Below are 13,381 nucleotides of genomic sequence, written 5' to 3'. Positions count from 1 at the left end.
CATTTTGAAAGAAAGTAGAAGCTACCTTTTTCTCTACCACTCTTTTTCTCTGTTCTTCCGGTGTATCTATTTTTATGTTCTCTATTCACTTCATTTTTATCACTAAGCATCAAACTCGTCATGATCCCTAGCCCATGTAATATCAACATTGATGTCACCATCTTGAGTTACTTGCCGCTTTGAAGTCAAAGCCGAAGTTGAACCCAATTGTGATCGAATTTGTTTAATTCTAAATCGATAACTAAGCTCTCCAACTCCTGTAGCCGCAATGATATTACTCTATGTCAACCCATTCCCAACGTTATATGAAAAAATAGTTTCATCATCTTTTATCATTCTCGTCATCAAGATTTCTAATCAACCATTCATTGCTTTCATCAATGTGGGTCAATATGATAAGGTCAATGGTATCACGCATTTGATACCGACACCTCAATGCTCTATTGTATTTCACAAACACCAAGTCATTTAAACAAAGTTGATCAAGCCTATTTCTCCGTTTAGTATGGAACTGCAACAATTTATGCAAGAATATACTAAGAATAAACTACATGAAACAAACTAACTACTAATAAAAATTGTAAGTGTTATATGTGCAATGCACTTACATTTTCAAACATACTCTAATTACGTTCATACCCAGATGAACTACAAGTCAAGCTAAGAATTTTAATTGCAAAATTTTGCAATGTGAGTGTTGACATTCCATATGAAGCCCACCATTCAGCTATCTAATAAAATTTATCGGTTTATTATTATCTATTATCTAGAATGATTATATATAAGTAATATATATATATGTGTATACCTGGTGATTTCTCAGCTCTTTTTCTAATAGCCATATAGTTTCCAAAGAATCTATCTGCCTTGTTATACATTGAAAAGTCAGCATCAATTTGGTCTTGAACTTTTACATCTAGATTTAACTTTCAATCATGATCTTTGGATCTATATGTTTATCCTTGTAGAAATATTCTGAATTCAAGTACCAACTAGCAGCGTGCAGGGGCTAATGAAGCTGAACATCCAATCGATTATCAATGATCTGAAAAATGGGTGCATACTTCTTTTCATCCCCATTAAAAGAGTTAGCAATTGCTTCTTTGGCCCTATCCATGGTCTCGTATATGTATCCCATAGTCGGCTTCTTCTCACCATCCACTAAGCGCAGTACACGCACCAATGGATCAGCCACCTTTAAAGCATATACAACATTGTTCGAAAATGAAGGTATCGAAATCACTTCTACAACCTTTTTAGCCCCTACTTCTTTTACCCACTTGCTTGTCATCCACTCATCAGAGGTAAACATCCTTCTAATGTTGATTTTCAGACTATGCATCCTGCCCAAAGTGATAAAGGCAGTTGCAAATTGTGTTTTTTGCAGGCCTCAACAACTATTTCTTGTCAATAAACCTTCTAAGCATGTTTACTAAACTTGAACGAGTATAAATGTAGTTATTCACCATAACAATTCTCTTAAATGTCTTCTTCATATTAGGCAACTTGAAAATATCTTCCAACATTAAATCCAAGCAATGCGTTGCATATGGTGTCCAAAACAACGTAGGATATTTTGTCTCAAAAAATGTTCCTATTATTATTTAGAGTGAAATTAATAAGATATTAGTAAATAATAAATATCTAATGAATATTCAAATTGTTCTATTTATAAACATAATAAAGTTACAAAATCAATTTCATACCTGCTAAAACATTGTTCGAAGCACTATCGATGACCACTTGCACCACATTTCTTACTCTAATCTTTTCCATAGTCTTTGAATAGTTGGAACCATCAACAGACTCCAAAAACATACTTCCTTTAGGAGAATTGACTAAAAAGTTAATCAATGTAATTTCCCTCTTATCTTTCCAACCATTTGACAAAATGGAACATCCATATTTGACACACGCCTCTTCATGATCTTTCATCATTGTTCGAGTGGTTTCTACCTCTTGTTTGAGAAGGGGAACCTTGACTTCATGGTAATTAGGCAGCTTTACACTTGGACCATACTAGCCAAACTGCTTCTATAAAGACTTTAAAACTATCATATATATGTCAGTGCATTGAGTGGAATGTCTGCATCATACATCCATCGTGCAAAGCTTCTATGAACTCAAGCTCTTAACTCTTTTTATGCAAAATCATTCTCACCCAACCTTGTTTGTCTTCCTTTGCTCTTGTTTTTCAACACATTAACTTCTGGGTCTTTAAGAAAAATATCAAGTGGACCCTTTTGTGTTGGTCGTTTAACATTACCAACGCTACCAGTACCGCTTCCACTTCTAGTAGATACATTGGGTCTTTTTCTATTTTGTGGCTGCTTTTCATCATCATCATACCCTTCACCAAATTGAAAATCATCATCTAATGGTGCCATATTTCGCTCATCCTTGTCATTATTCTTCTTTTGTATGTATTCTCCACTCTCTTGTTTTATTAATAGAGGACATTTTAGACAAGCTTTAGTATTCCTAAAACCACCTACAAGATGTTGTTTCGCCTGAAATATGCCACATTTAGTATTCCAATATCTTTTTGTTTCGAGTGTTGGGTGGAGACTTCAGTGGGAGAAGACGCCACAGATAATCCTTATCCTCTAGTACTAGTAGAATCTTTGCTCGATTGGCATTGAGGGAAGTGTAACTCACTGGCTTCCACGAGCACCCCCAAAACCCAAGCGATCTTGAGCTCGGGAGGGGTGGTAATCCGTCTTCTGCTCCACCACTGGCTTTTTCTTCTCTTTCCTTCCTGTCAAGTTGTTCAGCCCATTTCACCTTCATCATCTCTTCAACGTTAATGTATTTATTAGCTCGAGAAATGACTTCTTTGAAAGTATAAGGTGAAGTCTTGGCCTAGGACTGAGCAAATGGCCCAGCCCTCAAGCCATTCTGATGGGCCACCATTGCAATCTGCTGATCAAACTCATCAATGCTCAACGCCTCCTTATTAAACCTAGTCACAAAATCCCTTAAAGACTCATCCTGGTTTTGCTTGACGTTCACCAGAGCCATAGAAGACTTCTGGTGGCATTTTAAGGGAGCGTAATGGGCTAGGAAACAAGTCTTTAGATTTCCCCAGCTGTTGATGGAACGATGGAGAAGGCAAGAGTACCAAGTCTGGGCATGATCTCTCAAAGTAGCCGAAAAGTCTCGGCACCACATCGCGCCTGACCCCAATTGCACCAGCATATGAGAGGAGAAAAACTCTACATGATCATAGGGGTCTTTGCTTCCATCATAGAGCTTGATGGATGGGATACAAAATCTCTCCGGAGGAACCTCTGCCATGATGCTCTTACTCAGGGGTTGGTTAGAACTGAAGTGGGGCCGCTCTTTATTTCCCTTCTTGAGTTCTTGGACTTGCCTCTCCAGAAAATGCAACCGCCTCTCCTACGAGGTCCCACCTTCTCGTGAGGGGGAAGAAGTAGATCCTGCCGCCTCAGAGGGATGGATTTCTTGCCCGACTGGCGGGATTGACGAGGCTCCCGAGTTGGAAGAGGTGATTGGTGCTCCTCCTATTGAGAGGGAACATGTGGACGACGTTGTTCATTCTGATTTTCCAGCCTGGTAAGTCGGTCCTCTAGCATTGGATTAGCTGGAAGGGGTAGATTCTCCCCCTACGTCGGGGCCTCTAGATTGGCACCAGCCTGGCTACGGGTCAGGTCTCTTCAGGGAGCCATGTAATTAGTTGGCAAGGAGCGAAAATTGTCAACACTTGTGGAAAGACTGAGGTCCGAGGTGAGAAGTGATATTTTCACTCTTGTAATGAAATGGTTTTGATAAATGACTATATGAAAATCAATTTATACTATGAGGATTATATGAATGAGAAAATGAATTTTTATGTATATATGTTTGGAAGCAAGATATGAAAATCTATATGAATGATAAATGGCTATAAGTTTAAGTTTTGAGAGTGATTTGTCTTCAAAATAAACTTTTGATAATCTCAACTTGCCTTCAAATAGATCAAAATAAGGATATGTTAAAGTTTTCTATATTTTCAAAAGGATAGTCGACTATGTGTTTTATTCTGTTGACTATGCCTTAGAATAGTCGACTATGCTGTTAAGGATAGTCGACTATGTATAAGGATAGTCGACTATGCTGGTTGGATCTGTCGACTATGTGAGGGATCTGTCGACTATTTCTTAATCTGTCGACTATCAAGTAAGGATAGTCGACTATGGCTTTTCATCTGTCGACTATTTTTGTTCTTAGAATTCAAAAATTTCTTCACATTTTTACAATGGTCGACTATGTAACAGGATCTGTCGACTATGGGATTTTTGTGTTATAAGATAGTCGACTATGCCTTTCTGTCTGTCGACTATGTTCAGTTTTATTTGATAAAATAGTCGACTAACCTATTTTCTCTGTCGACTATGTGTTTCATAGAAACTTATAACGGCTAGTTTTTGGCGCATTAAATGCTCGCCCAACCACCCACAACGGTCCAAAAATTCAACTTACTCACCATCAACTATAAATAGGTGGTTGAAGACGCATTGAAGGCTGCTGAAACATATTGAATATCTTGAACGATCGTGCCTTCACTGTTACATTGAGCTTTAACTTTTCTCTCTGTATTTTCATTTAAGAGGCTTTGATATTTTACTGTTATATTACTTTTAAGCCTCGATCTTACATTTAAAGAGAGAGCTTGTAACTAAGAGTTATACTCTTAGAATCTCTATTTCATTCTCTGTATTTTTCCTAGCAGTAGCTAGAGGGCCCATTAAGTTGGGAGGTTGTAAATTCCCTAGTCAAGGACTAGAGGACCTGCTCGTATTGAGTAGGGGGTTTGAGAGTAAAGATTGGTTTTAAAATCCTTAGTTGATAGCTAAGGTAGTGGACTAAGCTTGGAAAGCTGAACCACTATAAATACGTGTCTTCACTGCTTTCCATTTTTTTTTGCTTCCTTTGCGTTTCTGTTTCTTCTGACTTAGAATGTTCATTGATAAAATTCCATATTTACTTTTCACCATTTGAAAGTATCTTTGCTTCTCAAAAGAATTTTTTTAATTTTACCAATTCACCCCCCCTCTTGGTGTGTGTCATATAAGTTCAATTCTATCAAGAAGTGGAAATTTGAAATGCAAGGCAGGGAAAGAAGAGGCTGGCGAGTATGGACATCAGCCCCACAGTAGGCGCCAAATGATGATGATATTTGGGACCGACCACCACGTGTTGCCTCAACAATAAAGCCTTGGGAATAGCGACTTCGAACTTGGCGATATCTGACCTCGGGAATGTAACTTGCAACACAACGGAGTGGTGGGGCTAGGGTCCCCTGGGGTAGACTCCGACGCTCAAGTTAGTAGAGTAAATGCATGTAGTAGAAAATGTAAGAGCTAAAGAGCCTCTCATACCTGGTGAGGACCTCTGTTTTTTATAAGCGGACCTATTATGAGGTACCCGAGATAAAATCAAAGATAGGCGGGCACGACTCTCGAGGACCCCAGTCAAGCTGGAACGGGTCTCGTGGTCCGGCCTAGATTTTTCTGACTCCACTCCGGATTGTTGACTTGTCACGTGTCCGTCTCTTAGGAAATGCACATGGCGAGCGAGACTACTAGCGCGCAGGGGTATTCTTGTAATTTTAGGTAATGCCGCATCACTTCTTTTTGCTAAAACCACAATAATAAGAATAGTTAATAATATTTTATAAGTTATCCATGCATTTAGAAAATAATTTATCTTTTTTATAAAATTTAGTATCACAAGTAGTGTTTTTATTTTTATAGTTATAATTTATTTTAAAATTTTTAATTTTAAAAATAAATCTAAACTATTAATATCTGAGAACATATCATGTTTTGGAAAGTTTTCAACATTTAAGCAATTTTTCTTTAAATTATCATCATCAAGCAATTTTAACTTTTATACATTATAAAGAAAATCAAAATTATTTTCATATATTTAAAAATGTTCAAACCTGTTTTGAACAGAGAAAATGGCATGATCAACTAAATATATAAAATAATTAATTCTAAAATATTCTTCAATAGATAATTTCATATCTTCATTTTTATTCTCATCAAATTATTTATTTCTCCTTATTGTATATTTTTTAGGAAATTTTGGTTTTATATTTATTTGTTTTGCAATCTCTTTAGAAAAAATCATAAAAAAATTTAAACCTATTTTCTCTATAGTTTCTTAAAAAAATAAAAAATAAAAGACCTTTCAAGTGATCTATTACATCAGCAATGTCTATATCGTTACATTGTAAATATTTATTAACCATATTAACAAGAAACAGTATATCATATCAAATAATTGTGCCTAATAGAAATTCAAAATTTTTAATCTTATATGTTGCTAAAGAAATAGTTTTATTTTTTGTTTTATGATCCTCACTAGTTTCTACTAATTGATACAAAACATATTTTATTTGCAGAGTTTGAAATTTGATTATTTTAGCACTTTCAATACAACTTTCCCAATGTATTTGTGATAATGGCTTAAGTGTCAAATTAGAAACATCATCTTAGAAATTTTGTCATCTATTTGTAGAAGAAAAAAATAATGAATATATGTATTGTGTCACTCCAAAAAATATAATATTATTAGCACATGAATTAGCCATATCATAAAGAACTAAATTAAGATTATGACAACCACATGATGTATATATAAAATACTTTAGGATTTATATCTAATAATATTTTTTGCACACCTTATTGTTTACCTTTCATATTAGACTCATTATCATATCCTTGCACTTTCGTATTATTTATATCAAATTTAAAATTTTTTATTTTACTTGTCAATACATCAAAAAGACTTTGATCAAAGATATCATCCAATTTTAAAAAATCTATAAAGTGTTGGTCCCTTGACACACACAATGGCCACTCAAGAGGGGGGTGAATTGAGTAATTAAAACTTATTGAATCGATTCTTTCCTTTTTAAAACTCTCGAGATTTACTTATACACAAAATACACTTGTTATAAATATATATGTTGTTTGGAAATGATAGCAATATAAATACACAAACAATCACAATATAAACACAAGATATATAGTGGTTCAGTGTATCCAACACCTACTCCACTCTCTCAAGGTCAAACCGACACTTGAGGTTCCACTAAAACCACCACTAGGTTTCCACACAAGATCACCTAGCAAACTTGTACACCCCGAGATTTCCCCTTAGCTTACCCCAGAAACTAATACAACACAATAATACACCTAGATTACTTGGGCTCTAGGATGCCACTCACAATTCACAATCTAATACAAATAAATCAATCCTTTGTCCAACACACTTGGACTACAATGGATATCAATACAAGAACAATATACAAGGCAAAATGAAATTATATAAGTTACCAATAAGAGAAAACTTATTCTTTGCCTTGAGGCTCTAATGGATAGATCTTTGAAGCTCCTTGGGCCTTGGATTGCTTTGATTGAGTGCTTGAGAGCTTGGGTGTGCTTTAGGAATATAGGAAATGGTAGAGCATTAGCCTTTTTCAGATTTCTCCTCTTGATATTTATATTGGGGCTCCCAAAACGACCTGCAACGGCTCTAAAAATTCGACCGTTGGAGTCTGGCAGTCGACTGCTCAAACTGACAGTCGACTCCGCGACACCCATTGTCGACTCTCGCTGCCGATAGTCGACTCTCGCTCAACCCACAGTCCACTTTCTCACAGATAGTCAACTCTTATTGGCCTACAGTCGACTCGACAGTCGACTGGCCAAAACCCACTCTCGCCTACCTCAACTCTACATAAACAAGGCTCGGCTATATCGACTGATGCACATCCACAGTCGAATGCCATTGACTTACAGTTGACTGTCCCTCACCGGGAGTCGACTCTCAGTCCAGATTTCAGAAAAATAAGATTTGCTTTATTAATACAATATATAGCATAAATTCATTACAAGTAAATGTCCACATTTTCTTTTATTTATATTTTACCTTCCATTTACTTTAATACATAAATGTAAATAACAAAGTACCCCCATTTGGATTCAATAAAAATATCTAAAAATTCAAAATCCAAATAGATAAGAAAGTAGATTTTGAGTTTTAGAACAAATTCCGGTTTTGACGATTTTAGCACTTCCAAAAACATACTTTTCATTACTTGAAAAATTCACTAAAAATCATTTTCACAATAATGAATACTAGCTATGAAAATACCGGGAGTTAGTTTTTCAAAAGGAAAACATTTTCATATATGTTTCCTTATAGTGTGCTAATATTCTACTTAGAATCAAATAGCATTTCTTGGTTCATTTTGATACACAAAATACTATAATACTTAACAAGTATCAAAAATCCATTAGGGGTTTTAAACATACTAAAATAGTTTTACTAAAATTATGTTTTGTTAAACATCAAAATACACAATAGGTTGATTGGAGCAACTTGGCTCAACATAAAATACTATTCTATTTTTATTGAACTTGTTAAAATATCTATACATCTTAATATAAAATATATTTTTTCTTAATGACCTGTAACTAGAGTACGATCGAGTATAATTGAAAAATATTTTAATTCTTTAATTTTTTTAATAATGGTATTTCTTATTTTTAATGCTAAAATATTTATAAACTCATTTTGTATATTATGACTGAGATAATGCTTATGAATTTCTTCATTTTGAATACGTTTATGGTGTTCTTGTATTATTGAATCAAACTCAACAAAAATTTCAATTAAGTTTAATATTTTTCCATTATTATCTTGATAAATCTTCTCTTTTGTACCATGAAATGCCAAATTATTTTTTGAAAGATTTTTTTTTATAATAACAATAATTATTATTATTAGTACATTCTTCCAATACTCTTTCTCTATATTTATTTTCTCTTGTAAATATTTATTAATTATTTTTTTTTAAGCAATCTCATCTCAACATCAACCCAAGTGTTCATATTCATGTTCATTATTTGTTTCATGACTTTTAAATTTAGTACTAAGATTTTACCAATCTCCCACACCCTTTATTTGTTAATTGAATTGTATTTGATTTCAAACTAAATAATTTACAACAATAATAAAATACTTTATCTAGTTATTTTGAATATACTAGTCATTTTCTTTCATGCTTTTTTTCATTTGGTAATTTCTTAATGTAAGGAATTGTAAAAAAAATGTCTAAAATTTTTATCTCTTGAAAAATCTAAAACTTATCTAATTCAACTTTTTTCAACTAATAAATCAATTAGACTTGAGTCTAAATGATATTTTTAATAGTTGTTTCACCTTTATCATTAACATTTTTATTTTTGTCAAATGGAACATTTTCTCCTAATTTTTGATCACATTCTTCACTACTTTATAGTGAATTTGAATTCTTATATTCAAAAATTTCTTCACAATTTTTAACTAATTTTTCATTTAAACCTTCATTCAATTTTTATAGCATTTGATATTTAGTATTAATAACAAATCTATCAAATGCACATTTTTGGAATTGAATTAGTTATTCCACATTTCTTTTTCTCTTATGTTTTTTAAAATCCAAATTCATACTTTCTAGTAGACATTTTTAATCAACCAATAACAAATTTAGAGAGCTTAATATTATTTTACTAAAATAAAAATAATTATAAAAAGTGCAAGGAACTATAGCAGCTGATTATGCTATTTTAATTGCACTTTTTGATGAAATTATGATAAAATCTTATATTATCACCTGCATAAAAATAATCAAAACATCATCTAAGGCACCAATTATATTTTTGATTTATATATGATCAACCAATTGGAAAATATACATATTTTGATTGACTTGTTTTATAAATTAAAAAAATTAAGAAACAAATGATTTATGGAGTAAAAAACAAAATATTATATGAATAAGGATATAAAATATCTTACCTTCTCTATGTTACTTGTGAGAGTCCCTTTGGATCAAAATAGCAAATTTAGTGTGTTGAGTATTGAGATTTTAGCAAAGAATAGAGACCATGTTGAGTAAAAGAGAAGCGCAAGAGGAAAAAAAAAATAGAGAGAGAAGAGAGAAGAGAGAAGAGAGAAGTGAACAAATAAATAAAGCTAAAAAGGAAAGGGAGATTCTATGTTGGACTTGACGGGCCAGTAAGGGCACCCAGTGTCCTGTGGCAAGCACACCCCCCTCTCTCTCGTGCTATAAAAAATTTAATGCAGTAGATGAGACTCCTTAGCTCCCTTTTTCTTTCCCTCGTTTCCTAGTCTCCTCCAGAATCTCTTGATCTCCTTCGACATCTCCCATTTCTCTCCCTTTCTCCAACATTGAACTAGGAATTGATCCAAAACAATTGAAATAGTAAACAAAACAACTAAAAATCCATTTTAGTATACCTAATTAACTCATTGGTATAGGGCCAAAACTATCGTTATTCCATATACAAATAGTAGATAACTTGTTGAGATAAGAGTTTTGTTATAGGTTTTTAGGATTGAAATTCCAGCCAATGGCATAGGTTTTGGGATATATCAACACCCTAAACTCTCGATATTGACTCTAAAATGTCGTTGTAGTTCAAGGCCTTCACTGACACCATTTTTGGTGGGAAAATAGCCTGTTTCCATCCATATATACAAACATTTTTACCAACACCAATGGGCATCTGTATAAATTTAATATTTGTTGACACCTTTGGCCATTGGTATAAAGGCATTGTCTTATACCAACAAATTGTGACCGTTGGCATAAATGGTGGTTTATAGCAACCCAATACCATTTGTACAAGTTCTGAAATAAATTACACTCTGTGCGGCACCAATAAATATGGTTACTTTTGCTAATGTGTAAGACATTGGTAGAGACTTTCTTTCATATTGATGATGGTGTCAATACAAGGTGGTATCTACATCGACACTATTGTGGCTTAGGCTTCTTAGGCTTCGAGGAGAGTCCTCTCAAAGCAGTCAATGCATTAGCAATCCCAGGAGAAGCCATTCTTTCAGAGAGATCTTCCTAGGCCAAAGCATATCCCCCTAAGAAGCCGCCATCCGTTTGGTACCAATTTCCCAAACCTGCATGTCTGAGTCTCCACCTGGTTGAGCCATGCTCCTAGGAGCAATGTATGGAGTCACGTCTCCTACAAGCACTACCCCACGTTGTTCTGTAGCAACATGGCTCGCTTGTTCCAGGCCCTTTTCCTTATAGGGAACCTTTCCATGAGGGTGGGGGGGAGTTCTCCCGAAAGTCTTTTTCGAGCTTAACCGCAGGACAACACTGTGTGTGGGGGAGAAGCACCGCACTTTCTTGGGAAAGCACACCACACTCTCACATGTACGTGTCACGTGTCCTTATTCTCCCCGACGCCTATAAGTTGCCCCCAACTTTTTTAGATTTGAGGATAAGTTGAAAAATGGAAGTAAGACAAGCCCAAACAAGTACAACATGAGCAAACATCAGACACCCTTCTTGGTCACCATACATCTCCATATCTCATGCACGACATTCTTACATTTTTTTCACTACATCTTGCACTACACCAAAACCTCGTATAACTTAGCATTAGAGAGCTCGCATGAAAGAAATCTTCGTTTGCCTTTGACTACTTTTTGTCTTGTAAACCTACTCACGAGATGGAAGATCTCTAGTATCATCACAGTGTTTCTTATTTTTCTTGTTCCTCCATAACTCTCTTGCCAAGGAATTGAGCCCTTTCCAAGCCAGTGGATCGGGTCTTGCTTGGATGGCTTCCTTGCCTCCCAGTAATGGTACATCAGGTAGGAAGATCACATAAGTACGTATAATGATTACTCAAATTTCATAATGATAAAATAGTTGTTTTCATTATCTTATTCACTCTCAAGCAATCTATTTAATTAGGAATAATATTGCTCTACTTGGTAATTAGGGGAATCATTTGGCCTTTGAATTCATTTTCTTTTTCAGGAACAATCATTTATTAAGAGATGCACCATGTAGCAAATATTTAGGCATTTTTTTTTTTTTTGTAGAGTTAAAATTAAATTAAACTCAATAGTAACTTGTATGTATATCATTATAATTAAGTCACATTAAATTGCTTCGTTTATGTATATTTTCTTAATGCGGGTCTGCAGTCAAAATGTCAAATAACTTAGGGATTCTTTGATTTTATTGTCATTTTTAGTATTCTAATGAATTTGAAAAATAAAATAAAATAATAAAAGCAGTTGTTTTTCTGTTCAATTTACAAAATTCTAAATTTCAACTGAATAATAAAAGCAGTTGTTTGTCTTCATTTATTGTTCATGAGGAGACTAAAATCAAAATAATTTTGTTTTTTTTTATGAAACTCATCTTTGTCAATATCGAATCATCTTTTGGGTTTTTGTTTCTGTTGATATCGAATGATCTTTTACATATATTCAATTGCGTGATAAAATATGTTTTTTTTTCTAAATAATATTTCTAATTTTTAATTTCAGAATTTAAAAAGAAAAAAACAAACATCATATTCAAATTTGATTTTTTTAATAAAACTAAAAATCTAATAGTAAACACATGAAAATAATTATACGAAAAGTTAATTTCACAGACTTGGCTTGAGGTGAAATTAAACTCGAAAGATCTCTTCTCTATTTTAAGAAATGGGATATCATTTAAAAAAGTAAGTAAATCAATAGTTCTACCCTCTCTTTCTCACGATTGAGATGGTCTAAGCTCTACCATTCTTTAAAACTCAAATAGCTTTAAATTTCGTGATGGGTTTGTCTACAAAATTTAAGGATTGTTGTTTTTGTATTTTAGTTTTAAATTTTGAATTCATTTTGAATTTTATGTTTTAAGTATTTATTTTGAGATTGTTAAAAATGTGTTCTTTTTAGTTTATAGAGTTTTAGAAATTTTCAACGCATTTGTAATAAAAATAGTCAAACGATTTTTTGTTGTTTTGAGTATTATTTTTTATAAAATTTGTATTATTTTAAAAAAAATAAAAAAATGTTAAAGTAAATATATTTTTACTATTTTAAAAAATTAAAAATAATTTAAAAATAGTAAAGAGAACAGGGTTTATCTTTTTGAAATTGTTTCTTATATCTTAAGATTGTTTTTAATTCACCCCAGTTTCTCTACAAATTCAATGAAGTCCTATGGAGCAATTCAAATATTGCCAGTTTTATTAGGTTGGTCTGGATTCTTTCAAATTCAGGTTGATTCGTCTAGACCTAGGAACCAAGATCAGCCAGCAATCTAGGTTTTATGGAGGAACCCCAGCTTCATGGAGCCTCTTTTTGCATCAACCATAGAGAAAATTCTAATGCTGAGATTCAGTCACCGATGTTTTTGAGGAGAGACTTAGAGCAACTCCATGGTCATGATCAACTGAAGAAGGCACCACTGTTTAACCAAATTCAATCAGTTGGTATGTAGAAATTAAGGAATTCAAACCAACTGTTTAACGCGTACGTCGTTTCTCCC

This window comes from Diospyros lotus, chromosome 15 (genome assembly GCF_014633365.1).
Source record: "Diospyros lotus cultivar Yz01 chromosome 15, ASM1463336v1, whole genome shotgun sequence".
Taxonomy (NCBI): Eukaryota; Viridiplantae; Streptophyta; class Magnoliopsida; order Ericales; family Ebenaceae; genus Diospyros; species Diospyros lotus.
Note: the sequence above shows the minus strand (reverse complement) of the source record.